This window comes from Chrysemys picta, chromosome 11 (assembly GCF_011386835.1).
Source record: "Chrysemys picta bellii isolate R12L10 chromosome 11, ASM1138683v2, whole genome shotgun sequence".
In the NCBI taxonomy this organism is placed as follows: domain Eukaryota; kingdom Metazoa; phylum Chordata; order Testudines; family Emydidae; genus Chrysemys; species Chrysemys picta.
Genome location: NC_088801.1, coordinates 8175516 through 8197056, shown reverse-complemented (window position 1 = coordinate 8197056; position 21541 = coordinate 8175516). Strand labels below are relative to the sequence as shown.

The window sequence follows — 21541 nt, the reverse complement described above, 5'->3', positions numbered from 1 at the left end:
TCTTTAAGGTGCCACCGGACTCCTTGTTGTTTTTATAGATACAGACTAACACGGCTACCCCCTGATACTAGTCACCTTACTGACAAGTGTCAACTGATATTACTCTTCCCTCAAGCACAGCGTCTTTAATCTTCAGCACTTTTCTCTTTGAGCTGTAATTCTTCTCAAAAGGCAAAAGAAAATCGGAGTCTAGGCAGACTTTTCCAGACACTGGGGACAAAAAGAGGCCAACATTTTTATACGTGGGTGCCTGCATTTTTAGGCAATTAAGTCACAGCTTTGGGCTCATCTCTAATTTAAAAAAAAAAAAAAAAAAAAAAAAAAAAAAAAAAAAAAAAAAAACACAGCCAGGAACTTTCTAGGAATGTAGCTGGTGGCACTGGAGGGCTAAACCAAAAGCTAAACACGCACCATCTCAGCATAAACTTGGTCATTTAGTTATAACAAAGACGTCTTCTTTGGGATTGTTTCTACTAGAAGAAGTTGTTCTGAACTCTGCAGCAGAGATGAAAGGAAAAATTCCCTGCACGTTACAGCAGACAAGGGTTTGAGGAAAATGGATCTCTTACTCTTAATTCCCCTTCACTCCTTGTGCATTTAGCTACAACATGGAAAATCGCTTCCCTTACTAATTTATTTCTGATCAAAAGCCCTATCTGAAATGTAAAGTGATGACAGAAAGCCCAGTTTTGCTCTTAAATTCTTTACCACTGAAGCCAGAGAGGTCTGTATTGTTATCATGGAAATACTGAAGCTGAACTAAACATTCTGTAGAAAGAAATTAGATATCTGAGATGTTCACCGGCCCTGCCCATACAGAGATAATAGAAAGAACAAATCTGCACAGGAGGAAATGCCTTGGAATTCCACTGACTGCCCTTCCTGTTAAATACAATCCCTGGAAATTGGCAACTTCCCGCTTACACATCGGAGCTCACTGACACGCCAATAAACCCCCCGGAATCCACCACTGTTGGCTACTTAGTCTAGTCTTCTAAATAAATCCAGGATACGCTAAAGCAGGGGTTCCAAAACGTGGTATGTGGAAAGGAAGGAGATGGAGCAGGGAGCGGTGTTTCAGATGAGTCCCAGTGACAGACTCTGCCCATATGGATCCGACAGGTGTTTCTTTGCATAAATATGCTTTTCCCTGCCAGAAGTGCAGGTACTGTATAATGCCCCATATTCCCAGTCTCCACTTCAGCTCCCCCTTCCCCTACCTAAGGTGTATGTTAAGAGACAAGTGTCCATTCACCTCACAAGACAGCAGACTGACAAAATGCAGAGGTATTTGCTCCTTTAGGCTCTGATCGAAAACTAATGTTAAGTCAATGGGAGTCTTTCCATTGGACTTCAAAATCAGGCCCTCAGGTTGCATGAAGCGATAAGCACCACTAGGGCTAGCAAAACGAGCCCTTTTCTTGTCGGAAATTGCATGACTCAATGCAGATCTCAAAAACGGAGCAAAACCCCAAACCAGGATCATTTTAGCCCCTCTGAAGTTTAATTGCTAGCAAAAGCCTTTGAAGGCCAAAAGTGCCAGGTGAGTGCTGAAAATGGCACCTATGCCAGTCTGAGTAACAGTGGCTAGCAACTGTGCAGCTGCACACAGGCAGTTGGCATGAAGGTGCACTTTTCATGCTGACCTTACATTCTCCCCCCATTCTATATTTATATAATCCCCAAATACCATCGGGACTTCGCTATACGCCAGTGTATCCTAAAGGGTCTGGATTACATCCTAGCCCCACTCACATCAATGGCAGTTTTGCCATTAACATCAACAGAGCCAGGATTTTACCTCAGTTTTTTGCAGTGTCATGTAGAACATCAAAGCTTTGCCTCCATTGGCCTTTCCTCTGCAGCTGTCCTGTGACTGAGGTGTGAATCTGGGGGAGACTGGTAGAATTATAGCCAGGGAGGGTGTAAATCCAAACCAGCTTTTTGCAGTCAACAGGGTACAACCAGTGGTGACAGAAGCAAGCCAGTGACGGACTGGTAAGAGGGCAACAGCCAAGATCGCCTTCTCAGGCAAAGGATGTGTGTGGAAGAACCTGACTGGTGTTAGCCAGCTCTGCAGGGAGTGGAAGAGTGGAGACAGAGGTAACTAAGCTGTTGGGGGTGGGGCATTCACAGATCCCAGTGAGGGGTGGGTAAACACCTTGTTTTACAAAATTTTTAAATTGTATATTTATTATCCAGAACAATAGATACCGTCCCTGGATGGGCTGTTAACAACCCCCAACCCAGCCTTCCTTTCCCCCTAGCTGCATACCCAGGTGGAGAGGTGTTCCTCGTAAAGTGACCGGTGGCAGGACCTGTTGGATTGGACTTTGACTGCATTGTTTACCTACCATTGTTCAGCTCCTCAGTGGCCCTTTGCTGTGTGGTCTCACAGATATTGTGTAGTGCTCAGGAGGGACTAGATTGGGCCCTGTGTCCACTTTAGGCCGGTTCCACACCACAGGATGGACAGTCACAGTAAGGATACAAGGCTCTTTTACCCAGAATGCCCTCCCCTTGCATCTTAATGGTGCATTTGACTTTGCACTCCTGCTCCACATGCTTAAAGTACCTAACTGAACTCAACTGCCTTTTACACCTCTGCAGAATTGCTGCTGTACAGCTTAGGGAGTGACATGGGCCCTTTTCACACCGATTTTGCACTCTCTTTCACAGCCGCAAAGAGTTAACAGCAGTTGCACAGCACAGTGCTCACTTCCCCCTTGGACGATGAGTTCATATTAGAGATGGGTGAACCGTGTGGAGTTTAAGCTTTTGGGAGGCAGTTGGATTTTTTGGGTGGTGGGGGAGGAGGATTGTGAAACTAGTTCCAAAACCGTCAACCTGTTGGTACACATCTTCTCTAAAGCTGATTCAACACGACGCACTTTCTAGCCCCAGTGAATGCAGCTGTCTATATTAAAGGGAGATTGTGTGTATGAGCACTTGCACACACAAGAATTTTTCATTCTATCCCTTTTTGTACAATCCCACTGACTTGTCCTGCATTCTCCTCACTCTCTACTCGGTTTAAGCTTCCCAGGGCTGCTTACAGGCCACAGAGCCACCTAGAATTCCTGTAGCACCATGTGCAATGCTGCTCCCTTCCCTCCCGCTACACCAGGGTCAGCGTAGGGCCGCTTATGTCAACCAACCATACACAGCTCCTAAACCAAGGTGATCATAGAATCATAGAAGATCAGGGTTGGAAGAGACCTCAGGAGGTCATCTAGTCCAACCCCCTGCTCAAAGCAGGACCAATTCCCAACTAAATCATCTCAGCCAGGGCTTCGTCAAGCCGGGCCTTAAAAACCTCTAAGGATGGAGGTTCCACCACCTCCCTAAGTAAAGCATTCTAGTGCTTCACCACCCTCCTAGTGAAATAGTGTTACCTAATATCCAACCTAGACCTCCCCCACTGCAACTTGAGACCATTGCTCCTTGTTCTGTCATCTGCCACCACTGAGAACAGCCGAGCTCCATCCTCTTTGGAACCCCCTTCAGGTAGTTGAAGGCTGCTATCAAATTTCCCCTCAAACTTCTCTGAAGGGGGACAGGGAAGGAGGGTTGGAATGGGGAGAGGGAGATGAATTGAATGGCATAACCCTTTGAAATAATCTCCAGGATCCATCTGTCAGAGGTGATATTCTCTCAACTGCTGTGAAAGAAGGCCAGGTAACTGCTGAAGGGGCATGACAGGTGTGTAGATGGCAGCTGATGTTGCAAGGTATAATTGTTCGGGCCCTCGACCAACTCGTCAAAAGTGCTTAGAAGAGGTGCTCTGAGAGGTTGCGGATTCAGGTGTGGACTGCTTCTGCTTTTGAGCCCTGGTCCTCTCACGTTGCTGCTTGTAAGAGCACTGAGATGGTGGGTATTGAGGAGGTTGTGACTTGTGGTGTGGCTGAGAGGTACATCTTCTCTTCAGTCCCGCAATGTAGATTCCTAGGCTATGATCCTCTCATCTTTTACAGTCCCCCTCCCGCACACCTTGTGGGAGAGTTTGAACAGGAGGCAGAATTGTCCCTAAACTTTGTGTAAACACAACTGATGAGTGGGTTTGAAGTTAGATAGGCAGAATCTATAATTCAAATGTTGACTTTAGGACATGGTGGTTTCCCCATATTCTGAGTATACACATGGCTGTTTTCATGGCAGTCGACTGCTGTGGTCTTCCATACAGTTCCAGGTTCTATTTTCTAGGCATTTGCTCAACTCCTGTACTTTATGTCATATCAGTGTAGATGTTCCTACAGAATCCCAGCATCTATTCCTGGTAGATATCTGGGACCTCTGCAGTCACTCTTTCCTGGCTAAGCCCTGCAAACCGCAAGTGGCCTCTGCTATGTGCATTACGGCTACCATCTGCCTTCCATCCTTGCGCTCCCTTCCAGAGTGAGCAGGACCTCTTGATGGGGTAGCCATGTCTTGATGCTCAGCCGTTTAAGAGGTGCTAATGCAACTGCAGATTAACTGCCAAAATCACTTTAAGTAACAGAGTTTAAAATACATGGCTCAGGTCTTCCCTCTTGCCTTACGCACTAACCCACTGGCACCTGCAAGAAGAGACTTATAAATACAGGAGTCAGTGTAGCAGAGTGCACAGTTTTCCCCTTAGTTTGAATGACTGTTCTTAACAAACAAGGTCAATAATCGGGCATTGCAATATGTTTATAATTATTTTAGTTGACTTCTCGCTGTCTATGCTTTGCTAATGCATATTCTGAGTTTTCTATTTAAATGACTTACGGAACTGGGGAGACAAAGTGGGTGAACCAGTATCTTTTATTGGACCAACTTCTATTGGCCAGAGAGACAAGCTTTTGAGGGCCACTGAATTTGAAAGCTTGTTTCTTTCACCAACAGAAATTGATCCAATAAAAGATACCGCCTCATCTAAGTTGTCTCTCTAATATCCTGGGACAAACATGCCTACAAACAACAGTGCAAACAATTATGAAACTGGGTTGTCATGAAAAGAGACGATAGAAGTCCAAGACTAATACACTTTAGAAATATGCAAGCTAGGTCTGATTTGTAGGGAATACAGTTTCAGTAAAGAGATATCCTTTCTTTTTTTTCGTAGTGTATCTACTCTTGGCTTTCTCTTAAGTCACCACCACATCACTCCTCTTAAAGCTATCCATACTGTATGCTTCAACCAAAGTTGCTCAAATCATTTGCCACATCTCACTACTTTTGATGTGGATCTGTTAACACTCATTATAAGCTGCGGTTTGGCAGATATGGTTTTGACAGTCAGCGAGTGAGTTTAGACCATTCCACTCAATGAATTACTTTGGGCATAAATTATCCTTAAGGCAATAAAGTCTCTTGTGCTCACCTAAAGCACTGACATTCCAGATTCAACCCAGAACATGTGGGAGTCTAGAAACAGCAGCACAGCTCCAAATGGCATCAGTTACATAATCACTTCACAGAGATTTTCTTAAAGCTATAAGCAAAATAAATAAATATAAATCTCATCTAAAGAACCCCTCCGTTCTCACAGCCACTAAGCATCTTTCACACCGAACCATCTAATTCTTCTGCTTTTGCCCCGTGAGTCCAAGGTGAGGTTGTCCAATTAGTTTAATACACTACAAAAATAACTTCTCCAGCATCAGATGCTTGTCTCAGAGATGCTCAGCCCACCCCAGACACCACATACCAGAGAGGAAGCCTCAAGTCTAATCATCTGATGAGGTTCAACAAGGACAAGTGCAGAGTCCTGCACTTAGGAAGGAAAAATCCCATGCAACGCTACAGGCTGGGCACCAACTGGCTAAGGAGCAGTTCTGCAGAAAACAACCTTGGAATTACAGTAGACGAGAAGCTGGATATGAGTCAGCAGTGTGCCCTTGTTGCCAAGAAGGCCAACAGCATATTGGGCTGTATTAGGAGGAGCAATGCCAGCAGATCCAAGGAAGTGATTATTCCCCTCTATTCGGCACTGGTGAGGCCACACCTGGAGTCTTGTGTCCAGTTTTGGTCCCCCCACTACAGAAGGGATGTGGGCAAATTGGAGAGTCCAGTGGAGGGAAACAAAAATGATTAGGGGGCTGGGGCACATGACTTACGAGGAGACGCTCAGGGAACTGGGGTTATTTTAGTCTGCAGAAGAGAAGAGTGAGGGGGGATTTGATAGCAGCCTTCCTCTTTGGAACTCCCCTTCAGGTAGTTGATGGTGCTAGTCTGTTCTCAGTGGTGGCAGATGACAGAACAAGGAGTAATGGTCTCAAGTTATAGTGGGGAAGGTTTAGGTTGGAGGTTAGGAAAAACTATTTCACTAGGAGGGTGGTGAAGCACTGGAATGGGTTACCTACGGAGATGGTGGAATCTCCTTCCTTAGAGGTTTAAGGCCCAGCGTGACAAAGCCCTGGCTGGGATGATTTAGTTGGTGTTGGTCCTGCTTTGAGAGGGAATTAGACTAGATGACCTCCTGAGGTCTCTTTCAACCCTAATATTCTATGATCAAGTTGGCATAAGTAGATTTCACAAACACACAAGTTCACTTCCCCGAAGGCTGACCTCATTTTTCTTCCTTCTAGCATTGCTACATAGTTACATGAAGTTAACCATGGGGGCAGCTCTCTCATGCAAGATCTGAAAAACCCAAAGTCCGGACTACTTTGCATGGATAGTAAAGATGCTGTTTGACACCATATTAGCTGTGACAGGGACCTTTTTAGAAAGGTCAGAAGATTTGTAGTTAAACAGTGCTTATATTGGTGCTTTAAAAGGACACAGTTATCCTGATTTGGTCCTCACCACATTTACTTGCCTTAGAAGGTAGTCGCATCATTGGAGGATTCTATACATAGTTTATTATCCATATACACAACTCACAGCCATGCTGCATGGAATTCACCTTCATTTAACCAAAAGGTATGAGACATTTCCAAAACAACTGGCAGCATCACTTTGATCAATGCATCAACTGAAAAGTAGATCTGGACACAACAAAAATAGGAATTCTGCATTAAAAAGATCCCATTGGCTTCCTTCTGACATTCAGTGATATTATCCAAGGAATCAAAGGCGGATGGGTATCCCAGAATACTAAAGTATTTAAAAAAAAAAAAAAAACAACAAACAAAAAAAAACAATGGAGATATCATATCTCCTAGAACTGGAAAGGACCTTGAAAGGTCATCAAGTCCAGCCCCCTGCCTTCACTAGCAGGACCAAGTACTGATTTTTACCCCAGATCCCTAAGTGGCCCCCTCAAGGATTGAACTCACAACCCTAGGTTTAGTAGGCTAATGCTCAAACCACTGAGCTATCCCTCCCCCAGATCCTTGCCTTTTGCTGAGGCATCATACTTAAGAACATAAGAACGGCCATACTGGGTCAGACCAAAGATCCATATAGCTCAGTATCCCGTCTTCTGACAGTGGCCAATGCCAGGTGCCCCAGAGGGAATGAACAGAACAGGTAATCATCAAGTGATCCATCCCCTGTGTCCCATTCCCAGCTTCTGGCAAACAGACTAGGGACACCATCCCTGCCCATCCTGGCTAACAGCCAACGATGGACCTATTCTCCATGAACTTAGCTAGTTCTTTTTTGAACCTGGTTATAGTCTTGGCCTCCACAACATCCTCTGGCAAGAAGTTCCACAGACTGACTGCTTTGTATGAAAAAAAAAATACTTCCTTTTGTTTGTTTTAAACTTGCTGCCTATTCATTTCACATGGGGACCCCTAGTTTTTGGGTTAGGAATACTTGCTGAACAAGCTGGTATTCCTCTTCTAAACAAACTTCATTGCTTTGATTCTCATGAGTTTTAAGTACTTGTGGTGAACTCCTCAGTGGAATGTTTCACTGAACCATATTTAGACTGTCTTCACACCTTTCTTTTTTATGCAGTTTTTCCACAGGATAACTAACATGTTAGCTATCCCACGGTAAAATCCTAGCGGAGAAAGAGCATCTGTAGTTTTGTTAGGAGGTAAATTAGGCAAGGACAATCATGTGCTGGTGTATAATGTGTCCAAGCTATCTCAAAAAAAAGTAAAGGTCCCTTGACTCCACTAGGATTTTACAGTGGGATAGCTAATATGGTAATCGCACTGGGAAAGAAAAATCAAACACTTTTTTGCAGTGAATCATAGAATCATAGAATATCAGAGTTGGAAGGGACCTCAAGAGGTCATCTAGTCCAACCCCCTGCTCAAAGCAGGACCAATTCCCAGCTAAATCATCCCAGCCAGGGCTTTGTCAAGCCGGGCCTTAAAAACCTCCAAGGAAGGAGACTCCACCACCTCCCTAGGTAACGCATTCCAGTGTTTCACCACCCTCCTAGTGAAATAGTTTTTCCTGATATCCAACCTGGACCTCCCCCACCGCAACTTGAGACCATTGCTCCTTGTTCGAAGTGAAGTGTCTTGGCTTCCATCATTTGGCCTGCGGTGTCTCTCCAGGTAAGGATCCTACTGTGCTTTGTATTCTTTCTGAGCTAAATTCTGAAGTCAACAAGAATTTTGACACTGAATTCAATGGAACTCCGAATTTTCTCTTGCGCAAGGACTCCCATTGCACCCACAGACTGTGTGCACGCGCGCGCTTTGACAAGGTCTCAAGGACACAGGCAAGATCTGCCTCAGTCTAGATCTTATCAGTCGAAAGAACGATAAACAGCTATTTTTTACTTTGACCATGTGAACCGTAATACAACATAAGCTGGTTTGACAAGATCTTGACAAGTTTCTGGATATACAATTCTTTCTATTAAAAAGCACAGAAGCAGAATAGTGATGGTACAGATTCCAGCTGCCTTTTAGAAACCAAAAATCAGGGCTGCTAAGGGACAGGATTATTTCCTGCCACAGCATGTTTCAGTTTAACCGCTGCAACCCTCAGCATTTTTGGGTCCATGTCCTTTTACCACATGTAAGCATTGCCTGAATTCAGTATACACCCAGTCTTAAGGAAGGGGAAAATGACAGTTCAGTCAGTCAGTTCTGCCCACTGTGCCAATTTCCCCATATTTAAATATAAAACACAAAAACGCTTTTTAGTTCATTGGCTTCCAAACAGTGTTTAGTGCACAGTAACCCAGGGATAATTTGCTGTAATTCATAATCATCTCATTAGCCAGCTTCCCGTAGTCTCAGTCACTGCTATCAGAAAGTATTTTTTAAATTGTATCAGAAGGTGACTTTCACATCGGACGGGTTATAAGCTTATGTGTGCTCTGGTCATAGATTGAGGCACAAGTCAGCCTCTGTGCCTCAGTTTCCCCATTTCTAAAATGAGGATAATGATACTGACTGCCTTTGTAAAATGCTTTGAGACCTACAGATGAGAAGCACATAAGAACTGCACATTTATATTATAATCACATTTCATAACCTCAACCCTCAAACAACTCCAGTGGCTCCCCATTCATTTCAAAATCCTGGTCAACATTAGCAATTGTTTGAGGAAGTGTTATTGTTTCATATTAATTGCATATGTACAACCCCCATCCCTCCAACTCCTGGTTTTAAAAGCCTTTCCAAGATTGCTTACTCTGACTACCTCATCTTTTTCTCCACTCCCCACTGTTCATCTGGGCTCTTCATCTGTCTTTGTAAGTCTCCCCAAGCTCATTTCATCTGGCACAGTCATGCTTCATCTACCTTGTAGATTTTAAAGGCCACAAGGGATCATTATGGTCATCTTGTCTGACCTCCTGCATGACACATGCCAGAGAATTCCACCCAGTGATTTCTGCAGTGGGAGGAATTATTCTTCCCAAGTTGTAAGGGAACAGACCCTTCATCCAGTCTAAATCCAAAACATTGTCTCCTTTGCTTTTACATCCTAATGTTTCTCTCCCTTTGTTATTTGCCTCCAAGTCTGCAGAGCATATCGGGATACAGAAACCCTACGAAATAAGTCTGCTTTGCTTTTCTCATCAAGGGTATGTCTACACAGCAGCTGGGGGGTGGAATTCCCAGCTCAGACACACAAACATGTGCTAGCTTTGCTCATGCTAGTGCACTAAAAATAGCAATGTAGCGGCAGTGGCTCCGGCTAGTTGCTTGAGTGTGTATCTAGGACTTTGGATGAGGTTATACTGGGGCAGCTAGACTGAGACACCCTGTCTGCCACTGTGGCCGTGCGGCTATTTTTAGTGTGCTAGCTTGGGGGTATGTCTACCTGAGCTGGCAATTACCCCCGTCCCCTCACAATCTGCAACAAAGCCATCATCTCAAGAGCAGACTGTCTTGGGGGGGGGGGCTGCTAAATCATCTTAAATTCTATATCACGTCATGTTATTTTACTTTCACCATTTTAAATATAGGGAAATGAGAGAATAAGTAGAAACTGCTCTGCTATTTAATCATTCAAATCCCAAACAGAAACAGTTGTGCAAGACTGCAAGAAGAAGCTACACAGACTCATAGACTTAAGGCCAGAAGGGACCATCACGATCATCTAGTCTGACCTCCCACACATTGCAGGCCCCAGAACCTCCCCTCTCCTGGGGGTCTCAGAGCCTGGGCTCCAGCCAGAGCCTGAACATCTACACTGCTAATTTATAGCCCTGCAGCCCAAGCCAGCTGACCCAGCCTCGGAGACTTGGTGCCACAGGTTTTTTTTAATCGGAGTGTAGACATACTCCGTGTCTCTGTCTCAGTTCCCTAGCTATAAAAAATAGGATAGTAGCACTTCCCTATTTCACAAGGGTGTCATGGGTATAAATCCATTGAAGATTGTGTAGTGCTCAGCTATTATGGTAATGGAGGCCAAGTAAGTACCTGAGATCAGTACTAAAGAAATCAAACACTGTAAGAAAACTGAAGTCTTATCTGTCCAAAACGTGATTACGGAACTGTTGCAAGTATATCGATTTCCACTGATAACTGCATTTGGACTGATGATTTGAGAATTAAATACTACTAAAAACATAGATCTATTATCAAACTATGGGAAGCCACAACACTGGTTCTCTTTGGAGAAATGCTTGATTTAGTTCTGTCTGCGATGCTGGCCGAGATATCAATCATCATGATAACTGTCTTTTCTAAGTAGCTTAAGAATGTTTCCATACATCTTCCAGTCAGGGTTATGGACAATTAACAATGAACAAGTTCCACTGCAGCTGTTTCAGCAAGTTAAAGAATGGGCATTGCCTGCTTCTCAGACCTGTCTAGCAAGATTATCCATGGTAGCCATGTTTTTAAAAAGTCTGCTATTTTCAACCCTTTCAGCCATTCTCTGGAAAGAGAGGCACCCAGGTTTATCTTGGAATAGAGAATTTAAAGAAACTAAGTCATAATAAATCTTCTGGTAAACGTTTTCAGAAGTACCTAAGTCCCTTTGAGGAGCTGGACCTTAAGACAATGGGAAATTGAAATCAGTGCATCACTGAAACCAATAGGAGTTAGGCACCTAAATACCTTGGAGGATCTGCAGCCAAGTGACTTTGAAGCCTGATTCCCCATTTCAAGATGGACTTAGGGTTTTAGGCTCAAATCCCAAAGAAACATAGGCATATGTTTTTGAACATGTTATCCTTTACAATAATTAAGCAATCAAGGTTTTAAAAAAAAAAAAAAAAGAGAGAGATTGTTATTTGTATCATCATAGACTAACAACAACAAGCAGCTGATAAATAAGTTTTTAACTAAGGAACCTATTCTCTTCTTACTTCCATTGGAGTAAATCAGGAGTTATGTTACTGAAGTTTGTTACATCAATGCAACTCTGAGATTAGAATTGGACCCAAGGTAGCTGGACCCATACAACAGGTCAGATCCTCCGTGTAAGTCAGTGTAGCTGAATTTCATTTCCCCCTCATTCAGTGTACATTCGTGCAACCCCTTTGACTTCAATGGAACCACACCAGTTTACACCAGCTGAGGAGCTGGTCCATCATGCTTTAATCAGAAAGCTTCCAATTGCCAGTTAATCTGATAAAGAGACAGTGGATCCATAAACACCCCAGCCATGCTCTTGTCTAGTCTCAAACTAAGTAGAATCTAGTCTGTATTTGGCAAGGTAAACTGAGGTTCTCATCTGGCTGCTGCAGGAAGAGCTATCGGTGATCCAGCAGGAGACATTTTTCTATGGTTGTGAAAATCCTGGGCCCCCCCTCCATCCCAGGGATAAACACCCATCTCCTTGTTAACCTGAAGTACCAACACGAACATATTTGGAAGTGAGCTGCTGCATGACAGACTCTACGTGTCCAGACTCTCTAGCAACAAAAAGGCTTCTATGATGAAAAATCATATTCAATGTATTAAGTTACACCTCAACTATTTGGAAAGAATTTAAAAAACAGACCTTTCAGGGTTTCGATGGTCACCAGCATTCTTATTTACAGAGCAAAAGCTGAACTTGCAGGCCAGTTAGCGTCAGGCCATTTGTATCCCCAAAACCAGAGCTGTGGCTTGGAGCTGGAGTCAGCAGGCTACACAGGTATTGCATTTCCTGGGAAGCCAGCACCGTGCAGGGCTACATCACAGGGTGCGATTTAGAAAACGTCCATTCGAAGTCAACGGGCTAAGCTCTGTGGTTTGTAATCAAGCAGTGGAGACAACGGCAATGGAAATAAAGGATGGCGGATTTGGGCCACAAGTTACCAAGTTTTCAGAAATGTTGAGCAGCCACAATACAAGGGGAATTCTCTCCTGGCCAATTTTGTCTGGTGCTAAGTGGACACGGTCTGGAGAAACCAGCCCCAAGAGTTTTGCTGCTGCAGCAGAGAGCAGAGGCTGAACACCATTTTGAAGGAAATGCTATAGTAAAAGCTATCCCGCGATTGATCTACCTTGGGTACGTATATGGCCCCGTATACTGTAGTATCGGAGCACCTCACATTCTAATGTATTTATCTTCACAACACCCTGTGACGCAGGGAAGTGCTGTTATTCCCATTATATAGATGGAGAAATGAGGCACAGCAAGGCTAAAGCCCAGATTTCTAAAAGGTATTTAAGTGTTGCTCCTCTCAGCGTTGCCATGCCTAACTGATTTATGAGCCTATGTTTCATGTTCAAGTGTCTAAATCTCTTTTGAAAATGAGAGTTGGGTGTCGCCATACAGAGGGTAGCAATGCCTAAGTACCTTTAAAAATCTGGGCCTAAGTAAGTTGTCCCAGGAAGTCTGTGACGGAGTAGGGAATTGAACACAGGTCTCTCACCTACTAGGCTAGTTCCCTAACCACTGGACCATCTTTCCTCAAATGAAACTGCTGCCAGCGCAATACACGTGAATGGTTTGCCATCACTTACTGAAAAAATAACTTACACACAAACACTGCCAATATGAAACCAGATTACCCATAAAAAGACCGTAAACCAGGGGTGTCAAACTCAATTGCACAGGGGGCCAAAACTCAAAACTCGCGGGCCGAACAGTATAACCATTTATTTAACAGACTAAATATTTATGTTTTTTAACCATTAATATGAACCAAAATACAGGATATCATTCCAAAATAAATACATTTCAACTTAAAATATTTTGCTCTTCATAAAAAAATATCCTGTCAATACAATACATTCAAAATCTGTACATGCTGGAATATTAAAAAATCTGAAAATATAAATAAAAAATTGAATTTAAAGCAAAAGTATAATCATAACAAATCATAACATTCCATTTTCTTGTCCTATTTAGTCAGAGCCTGATACTTGGAGTCTTTTCTTTGCAACAAGTTCGTTTATGTTTGGGGTTAGGTTCTGTGTTGTGAAGATTCTCAGGATCGATTGCAGGTGTTCATCAGTGAGGCGACTCCTGTGTGACGTTTTGTTAATTTTCATCACAGAGAACAGCTGCTCGCACAGATATGTGCTGCCAAACATGGACAGGATTCGAGCCGCATGTTGGCGGAGCTGCGGCATCGCTTCAGGAATGAAGCGAGTGAACTGTGCTGGCCCCGCAGTGTCGTACTTTGCCTTCAGTGTCCCGTTACATTGCAGTTCTATCAGCTCCATCTGCATTTCTACAGGTGCGGTTTCCACATCGACTGCAAATGGGTTGCGAAGCAGCTCGAAGTTACTTTTCTGTGCCTCAAAGTCACTGAAGCGCCGTGCAAACTCAGTGCGCAGCGCGCTGAGTTTTTCAGCAAAGGTGGCATTTGGGAAAACTGTGGCACTTTCTTGGTTCCGTATTACTTGGCAACAGGGAAAGTGAGACAAGTTGCATTGGTGCATTTGTGTCTCCCATAAGCGCAGCTTCACTTGAAATGCCTTTACTGCATCATGCATATCGGTTATTATGTGCTCCCGTCCCTGGAGTTGAAGGTTTAAAGCGCTAAGATGCGACGTTATGTCAGCCAGGAACGCCAACTCACATTTCCACTTTTCATCCCGCAGAACTGTGCAGTCTTTCCCCTTACTGTCCATGAACTGGCAGATTTCCTCTCGCAGCTCAAAGTGTCTTTTGAGAACTTTTCCCCGACTTAGCCACCGGACCTCCGTATGATATGGCATATCGCCAAACTCGCTATCTATTTCCCGCAGAAAAGACTGGAATTGGCGGTGATTTAAACCGTGGGCTCTGATAAAGTTGACGGTTTGTGTTACAGTGTTCATCACATGATCCATTTTTAGGACTTTAGCACTCAGCGATTCCTGGTGTATGATGCAGTGATACACTGTCAACTCACCGGCACAGTTCTCCTCCCGCATCTTTGAGCGCATCCTTCCCACCAGTCCATTTTTTTCACCACACATAGCAGGTGCGCCATCTGTTGTAAGTCCAACGAGTTTTTCCCACGGCAGTTTCATGTCGGTTACACTTTGAAATACATTTCCAAAGATGTCTTCTCCTTTCGTTGTCCCGTGCATCGATTTAATGTCCAGTATTTCCTCTGTTACGCACAAATTGGAATCCACACCACGGATAAATATCGCCAGCTGTGCAGTGTCAGTCGCGTCAGTAGTTTCATCCACGGCAAGGGAGTATGCAACAAAATCTTTTGCTCTTTCAATCAACTGTGTTTTCAAATCAGTCGCCATCTCACAAACCCGATTAGCAACAGTGTTTCTGCTGAGGCTTACATTTGCAAACGCTCGCGTTTTATCTGGACAAAGGACGTCGCACACTTTCATCATACAATTCTTTACAAATTCCCCCTCGGTAAACGGCCGTCCTGATTTGGCGATCTCTTCGGCCACAATGAAACTTGCTTTCACAGCAGCTTCACTTTGTGATTTTGCTTTGGTGAAAAACGTCTGCTGGGATGTCAAATTCTTCTTCAACTCCTCTACCTTTTGTAGCTTCTGTCCTGCGCTCAGGTTTTTGAATTTGTTCTCATGTTTTGTCTCGTAGTGCCGTCTTAGGTTATACTCCTTCATTACAGCGATATTACTCCCGCAAAGGAGACACACTGGTTTACCTGCAATTTCAGTAAACATATACTCATTCTCCCACCGGCTTTGAAAGCCTCAGTTTTCAGAATCAATTTTTCTCTTGGCCATTGTTGGGGTCTAGCTTTGATTTGATATTAGCGTTGTATACATCAACAGACCGCGAACTTGAACCGCGGCTTGCCGTTGGCGGCAATTGCACTGCATCATGGGATTTGTAGTGTGTGTTATTGGGGCGTCATATCACAGGGCCATTAAAAACAGATATATAAAACGATTTCGCGGGCCGGATATAATTGTATGGCGGGCCGGATGTGGCCCGCGGGCCTTGAGTTTGACACATGTGCCGTAAACTATTAAAAAACAAAACAAAAACAAAACCAAGCTTTCCTTCAATTCCCTCAATAGTTACCTCACTGGATCTCATCATTCCATCATAGTTATTTCATCACCACCTGGCAGCGGACAGCTAGTCCGTCATAGCCCCATGCAGATTTTCCCTCCATATCACTCCCTCACCAATATTTGCCCATACGTAGTGACCACGTCATTTGATTCTAAAACAGCTAATCAGAGTCAAATCTTAAAACCAAAGAGGAATTATTTTGGCGAAGTTCTCTGGCCTGTGTTATGCAGGAGTCGAACTAGATGATCACAACGGTCCCTTCTGGCCTTTGTATCTATCAATATTGTTCCCTTCTGTTTGGAAAGCTCTGTATGGCCAAGCTTATTGTAAAAGCTGCTGAAGCCAATGGAGTTACTCTGGATTTACATTGACGTACCCAAGCAGAATCGACCCACTGAGATGTTGGCTGCCTCTGTCTCAAACTTGGATTGTCCCCTTTGCTGTGTTTTTCCTGTAGCTAGTCTGTGGTGGTGACATTTGAGGATGGCTGCATGGTTGTGTTCTCTCCTCCGAAGGATCTTCTCTGTTCTCAACCGCAGTAGCAGCAAGAAGTGCCATCGCCCCGAAGCTGAGCAGTGTATGTTCTTCCCATCTGCCGATTTCATGCCAGTTCTGTTTTCAGTTAGTTTGAATTCTCCAAATCCCCCGTGCTCTATATTTCATTAACTTTTCAGTGCCTTAGACATGGAGAATAACAACTTGGATTTTTAAAAGACCACTTTCAAGTTGTGTGTCCATAAGTTTTAAGATCATTTATCTTTCTCGGCCCAGTTTATAATAACCTCCTGGAGACTTTATAAGGAATTCCTTATCAGAGTCTCTTTCCCACTCCCCCTATATACTTTGTCATTACAGAGTGGCTTCTGAAGACACTTGTCTCATGTCATTGTTATTGTGGCCTCATTAATATTATTTGTTACAGTTGTGTCAAGAGGCCCCACTGTACTAGGGGCTGCATGTATACACAGGAAAAGATAATCCCTTCCTCCCTGCAATTGAAATAGACAAGACAGAGAAAGATGTACCATGCAAGCAAAAGCTGGGGAAATAAGGCACAGAGAAATCAAATGAGTTAGCCAAGGTCACAGTGAAAGTCTGTGGCAGAGGAAGGAAGTGGACCCAAGTCTCCTGAGTCATAATCCAGTGCTTTAATCACAAAACACAGCCTTCCTCCTGAGACCCACCCTTCTTTCTTCAGGATGGTAGAGCTCTTGGGTGCAAGAAAGCAGGCTAGACTGGAGAGAGGGTCCAACTCTTGGAGAGCTTCTTCTTGTTTCCCCATGGCCGGAACCAGTGGAGCGAACCTCACACAAGCGGGCTAGACCAATTAGATAAAATCCACAGAACATCACATTCTGAGGAAAGATGGGCTGTTTTAAGAGGACGGCTGGGCCTGAATTATGACTCAGGAGTCTTGGCTTCACTTCCTCCCTTATTTAGCATGAAATGCATCCCTATGCACTGAGCCAATGCAGAGGCACGATTTTGAGAGTTTAGGTGATGCCTAGGGCCTTGTGTTGACCCCCACTACAGGGAGGCAGGAAAATAAAAGAAAGCAAAGGAAAGAGAAAAAGAAAAGAAAAAGGACAGATACAGAAAACACCACAAGTTCCCTCGCCACCCTCACAAAGACCTCCAAAATGGACCGTGCAAATAGAATTATCAGCAGAGTGGAGTGTAAGCCCTGCTAGGCATGAGTGGGACTCCTCAGATCACCCCAGAATACTCTGTGGTTTGAAATAGATGTGAAAGTTATCCCCGGTGTATAAAACCATCTCTGTATTTTGTGCCAGAGAGTGCAAGGGAATCTAGGGCAAGATGCCAGTTGTAATGATTCATTACACTCATTTGCACTACATTCATTTGGACTTACATCAATTGCTTCAGTGCCAGTTACAGCACTAGTGCAGGTATGGGGCAGCAGTCCTGCCAATTTGGAAGAGTAAAACATCTTCTTCTTCAGGTTTTATTTTAAAAACCGTTCATCTCTCTCTCTCTCTCGCTCCCCCCTCCCTCCACCCCCAAAATGTCAATGTATCTTTTTCAGTGCCAAGAGGAAAAAAATCTCTTGGTTGCACTGCCAGTTTTTCCTCCCTGCTTTTGCTAGGTTCAGTCCCTGTTTTTTTTTTAAAAACAAACAAAAAAAAACCCCAAAACCACACACCCTATGAAAAAGGAAAGCTTTGTTTTTTTAATTACTTCTGTCAAAATCTTGAGCTTGTGAAAACCCCCACCAAATGCTCCAATAAATACAAACTGCCTTTCACATCATTCCAGAAAAGTGGGCACCGTTGACTTCAATGCAGTCACGCCCGAGAGGAATTTAGCCCACTGTGCATAGTCAGGCTACACATGGTATTTTGTGGGATGTACTGGAGCGATGGAAGAAGGAAGTCAAATAATGAAAGGAAGAGTTATGAATAATAGCTGGTGCTGAACAGGCTTCTATCTCTCCCATTTTTGCACCATTATTTAGATGGACACGGTCAGTTTAGGTTTTGGGAACTGAGTAATGGAGAAAGGAATCCATCTTTTTTGTTGAGAGCCCATTAAACAGCATGAGCTAGATTTCTTTTTTAAATTAATATGTTTTTTCTTTCCTCTGCAAAGGGTCTTTTCATCCAAAGAGTCTTTCTATCAAGGAACAAATTGATTGAGGCCTGCTTTTGCAATGGTGTCTCCTGTGCAAAATGGGCTTCAGGTTCGAGGCAACACAGAGGGGGAGTGTGCTTCCAAATTCATGTAAAAAAAATAAATAGAGAAAACCGATTATCGCAGTCGCAGGCCCCAATCCTGCAATCAGATTGGTGTGGACAGCTCCTTGCTCCTATGCAGGGTCCCATTGACGTCAGTGGCGCACTCCGCAAATAAACATTCAGCGGCACAGATCTGACCGCAAGATTGGTGCATTAGATGTTACTGGTAGCTATTGTATGAACGATATTTTCCAGATCAGACAAATATGGTTTTCCAGTTGATGGTGCCCCTTAAAAGTTGCAATAAGCCTGGTATTAAAACTGTAACCTTAAATGAGACCCGGTAGCAAATGGCCAAGATACTTAATGTTAGGTAACTAAAGTTGAAAATTTTGGCCAACTGACTTTTCACAGAGCAATGCTCCAGGATTGAGGTTATTTATTTGCATTGCAGTAGTTCCTTGAGGCCTCAGCCAGGGTCTCATTGTGCTACAGACTGTACACACAAAAGCTTACAGTCTAAAGTCTCCATCTTTCACCCTGGAACTGTTGGAAATTTATATATAAAATCATTAGAGTAACACTGCCTGTTAATAAATCAGACTTTTTCTGCTGCACAGTATGACCTGGTGATTAGAGAACAGGATGGGGAGTCAGCCATCCTGGATTCCAATTCCAGCACTAACCTTTCCTGCCTCATCTTGAGATGGTCAGTTAACTTCTCTGTGCCTCAGTTTCTCAGTCTGTAAAATGGGGATTTACTACTTTTGCAAAGTAAAGTTCTTGGTGGAAAGTATCATTACTAATTCACAACACCAGTGGTCACAGATACAAGTTGAAGTAGTTGGGGAGTTTTCAGATTCGCCACAAGTTTCTAAAACTTTGTCCCAAGGCAAATAAGAGGTAAAGCCAATTAGTTGTCTTATTAAATATATTTTGCATTGTCTTTGGTAACAAAATGTTTCCATTATCTCTAAGACAGAAGCTTCTGTATCTACAGATCCCATTTAGAAGTCTGGCAAACTACTCTGGGCTCTAGAACCAAAATACAAAATGAAAGGCTCCACTTCCCAGGCAGCTTTCAAGTATATGCTGTAGTCCAAAACCAGCTTAATATAAAAGACAATGAAGCGGGGAATTTCAGAGATCTAGACATCTACATCCCATTAAAGTTAATGATATATAGGCATCCAAACCTCCTAAGCAGCTTTGAAAAAAAAAATATGTAAGCCTGAACTTACTGGTTCACTCTTGTGAGAGAGAGACAGACAGACACTTAGTAAAAGAAGGTATTTAATTTACAGATTATCACTAAGAATCTCCCCCTGCCCTGCCCCTCTATACTTTGGGCACTATCTTTGAATTTTCATTACAGATAAGCAGACCCACTAGGCACATATCTTTAAAAATAAATAAATAATAAATAATAATAATAATAAAAAAAATCACATAAATGGAAAAAAGAAAGTAGCAAATGTTCAGTGGTGTTGGAACAATTTGTATAGTTGGGGTGTTGAGAGCCACTGAACCAAATTGTAAACCCTGTATATGATGGAAACCACTTCAAGCCAGGGGTGCTGCCACACTCCAGCAGCCCTAGTTCCAGCACCCCTGAAATATTTTTGAGACGGTGACCCTTGTTGTTGCCTCCAAAATCACTATTGTGGATAAGTCACTTCTTTCTGACACTGACTGTAGAAAAAGAGAAAGTGATATGGCCCAGGAATCTCTCTCCATGGAGGAGTCTATGAAACGTGGCTCATACGGACTCAAGGGAAAAGTGTCCATAGTGACCATGTCTTGCTAGAAGTAACAGAAAATAAAGGAGAGTGCCACACACTACAACAAAGTTTGAGCTGGAAAGTATTGGGTGTTTTAGAAAGAAAAGCATCTTTAGACAGTTAAGAAACATTTCATCTCCCAACAGAGCTGTAATGCTTCACTGTCCTTTCAAACCTCAGCTCACTTCTCTTTTTAAAAAGAAAGTGTTTTAACTCCCACCCACAGAACTGCAAGGGGAACTTCAACTTGTTTTTGCTTCTAAACAGCAAGTTTGTTCATGACACGTTTCACACACACCCCTCTTCAGACTCAATACAGGAGGGGATCACAACAGATCTGTCCATTTTACACAATCCTACATGGAGCAGTATTAAAAGAAAGCTACACGCACCAGCCCCCCTGCCTGCCAACACGAGGTAAAGAAGCAGCTGTCAGGTCAGTCTGCACAAGCCCAGCTGATAAGCCAAGCCTTCTATCCTAATGAAAGTGCTCACAGGATTCAAGTACAACACTCAACGCTCACAGTTCATTGCACTCACCAGGCAGAGCCAAGTCTTGTCCTGTCCCAGGGAAAGTGCCCTGTCTGGATCCAGCTGCTCCTGTCTCTCCTACAGTATCCCCATGCCTTTGGAGACCCAGCAGTGCCTGAGACGTGAGGATCATTAAACCCCCACCATCATCCCTTTCAGGCTAATTGCCCCAGCTGCCCTTAAAGCTGCAGCCGCCTCTCTGCAGGCAGATTGACACTCCAACCATTCTTTATATTGCAATATCTGCGGCTAAAAATAGAACGGCTCTAAAGGGGGAGGCTGGGTGGGTTAGTTTCTAATTAGGCGGGTAAAATATCAGCTGTTTGGGGTCTTCTGCAAACAGGCTGGGTGCTTCAGAGCCGCCAACCCTTCCCCACTGGGGCCAGTCTCGTCCCAAGGGGCAAAGTTGCTCTTTAGATCTGGATCAGAAAAAGCCATGGACCCTCCCTTTGAGAAATGGACTAGTCCGCCTGGTGTACTCCAATGAGTTGACTTTAAGGTGGACTGAGGGGTGGGAAATTTGGCAGTGGGACCTTAAGGCGTTTCTGGAGTGTGAGACCATTTCATTAGTCATCCAGAATCCAGACAGAGCTATTTACACACGGGCTTGTTCACTGGTTTTGTCAGATAAATGAAGCGAATGGATTTTGTTAGCCCTAAGAATTTTCTACCTCGTGCAGCACAAAAGAAATGATTATTTATTGAGCACAGTCTGAAACACCACTCTGAATTCACAGCAGGTGCTCTGATTGAACAGTGGCTGGTTCATCAGAACAAGATCTTGTAGAGTTAAGAATTTTTTTTAAACTTAGC

General features: G+C 43.6%; 1 protein-coding gene across 1 annotated transcript in view; it reads right to left on the bottom strand.

Moving 5' to 3' along the window:
* Window positions 1-21144, bottom strand: part of MRAS (muscle RAS oncogene homolog) — a 63855-nt gene extending 42711 nt beyond the window's left edge. The window contains exon 1 of the mRNA XM_005279761.5: window positions 20738-21144. The gene's annotated coding sequence lies outside the window, so the exon portion shown is untranslated. The remainder of the gene's footprint in view (window positions 1-20737) is intronic.
* Between the last annotated feature and the right edge of the window lie 397 nt (window positions 21145-21541).